Genomic DNA, 2,739 nt, shown 5'->3' with positions numbered 1-2,739 from the left:
GCACAAACTCCAGCAGGACACGGTTATAGGTTAGTCAGAGGAAATCCATTTGAGTGTATCTAATGTAAAGTGACAAACCAATGTCCCTGAGAGCAGCCATGTTTGCAGGGCTTCAAATCCTATTTGCTTTTTCACCTAAGGTATTAAAAAGGAACGACAAGCCAGAAACAAGTGTTCTTGGCTATTTCAGATACAGCTTTTTGAGGTAATGATAACTAATACTGTACTGTTATACTGTACGCATGTCCGGGCAACCTCCTCGGAACATTTTACACAGGGGGAACGAATATGAAATACTAGATCAGGAAAGCCTGCCTTAGTCTTCAAAAGAATTATGTCGGCACTTAGAACGAATCACAATAAGCTTGTCAAGAACATGTCTGGTTCATATTTCACCACAAAATCCAAATAAAGAAAGAAAGAAGTGTTGCATAAAGACACTTTTAGCCTAATTGTATTTATTATTATTTATGTGTTTATTTTTTAATTATTATTATATTATTTGTATTTTTTTTAAAATAATAATAATAATAATAATTATTATTATTAAGCACGTTTACACAAGTTTAATAGTATACATTGTATACTGTAGTATTATACAATCAATAAAGATGTATTATATAATCAAAATATATAATATAATATAAAATAATACATCATAATTGACATTGAAAGTCTCAAGTATATCTTAAAACCTATGATATAAATTAAATTCATTTATAAATTTAATGTTTTATATTGTCTTGTGTTTTATACTCTTATTATTTAATTCTTATTTTACAAATTTATACATCATGGTAGCACAGTATGTTTTGACTGCTGAATTTAACATTTTATTAAAATAAATCAAATATATTTAATTGTTTTGCAGTAATGAGAATCAGCAAAGCAAATAATTACATTTACAAGCAAACTCAAAAGTAAATAATCCAGAAACATAAGAAGTGTTGGAGAAAGTGGGCTTAATTATCAAAACAATAATTTATGAAAATATTTGCGTGATATATTTATTGTCAAGATTATATATAAATTCTCCTAAACATGACCTGCTTGTTTTCATTTATGTTAAATGAAAAAGAAAATGTTATATATATATATAAACAATCAAATACTGTGAAATATCAGATTTGTGAAAAACCAATTGTGAGCGTTTGTAAGGATTGAGTTTGTTCACAGTAGGAAGCACCAGCACTCAGCATTAAGCATCTGCTTACCCGGGTTATAGAGCGTCATGAATATTTAATACCGAGGTTATGTTTACTGCTCAGGTTGTGTTAAAGTGTGTCGGCTAGGAAATGGCATCTACATACTTTGATGCACGAGCACTCTCTCATAACGCAAGTGTCTGCTTTAGTTTCGCCTCTATAGTTCAGCAAACACCGAGATGCAGACGGACAAGTCTGCGTTGATTTTGCGCATGCCTACCTGTGCCGGTACGTTTTGTTTTCCGCTCCAGAGGTGATTAACCCAGTCACACCAGGACATCTCGGTGAACACGGTGTCTTTCTGATTAATAATTTATTTTCCTCCACAAATGGGCTGCATGAGGGAAGCTAGCAGACAGACAAAGAGGACAGCTGAATGCCCAAAAACTTGGCATCTTTGCTCTGTAGCAACTGTTCCAATTATGGCATTTGCTCATCTTTTACGGTCATCATGAAGGCATCTGTTTTTAATTTTTTTAGAAAAAGGCGGCTCTGATGGTCCATTTATTTGTAAAGTGGCCAAAAGCATCTCAATTACTAGGTTAAATGAGTTCAGCAGAGCATACGAGGACGTGGCTTTGTTCATTCATATTTGAAAAATAAAAACAGCTGCAATATGAATGCTGACATATGCGATGTGGCATGCCCATAATGCATAGAGTCAATCTGTGCGGCTTCCCTCTCAGACTAGAACATTGTACAGACAACCACACACGAACACATCTAGATTCAGAAATTAAATAATCAGACCTTTGTGGGTGGCCCGCCCTGACATGCAGTATTTTCCACATGAGCAAATGCAGAGCTTGTTATGTGAACATAAACAACGTGGTGGCAAATATTATGATTTCTTAACCCAGTGATCATATACTTCCAGTGTTGGGGAAAGTTACTTTTAAAATATAGCGTTTTTTTACAATATAGCGTTACTCAATGAAAAAGTAACTAGTTGTGTTACAGTACTCAGTTACTTTTTATGGAAATTAATGCATTATGTTACTTCTGCGTTGTGGGCTGGGCTTGAGTATTTTATTTTGACAACAAAAAACCTAAAAGTTAAATTTTTGGAAATAAAGTTATATTTTTTAAAAAGCAACAATATTGCGTTATTTAGTCATTTTTCGTGGAAAGTAATGCATTTTGTTACTTTTACTTTTTTTTTTGTCACCAGGGCTGCGTTCAGCCCCAACAAAACGGCGCAAAACATTTTTTAAACGGAAACGGTGGTGACAAACGTCTTCTAATATCTTCAATTGTTGCGTATTGCAGCGAACACATTTGTAAACGACTTCACTTGGACCCATAGCGCGAGCTGTCTCTTTAATATTGCGTGGTTTATATACATGTTGCTGATGACATTTTTGACACACCCACGAAACAAGAGAAAACGTATCTCAAACCCAGTTGCACACCGTTGGGCACCAGTGTGAGCTTGAACATGCCCCTGGGCTTGCTTATTTGTTTTTAAAAACAAAAAAAGTTAAATCTTTAGAAGAAGTAACACAAATACCGCGGCAGCGGTCGCGTGAAGGCC

The sequence above is a fragment of the Barbus barbus genome (genome assembly GCF_936440315.1).
Source record: "Barbus barbus genome assembly, chromosome: 49".
Classification (NCBI taxonomy): domain Eukaryota; kingdom Metazoa; phylum Chordata; class Actinopteri; order Cypriniformes; family Cyprinidae; genus Barbus; species Barbus barbus.
Note: the sequence above shows the minus strand (reverse complement) of the source record.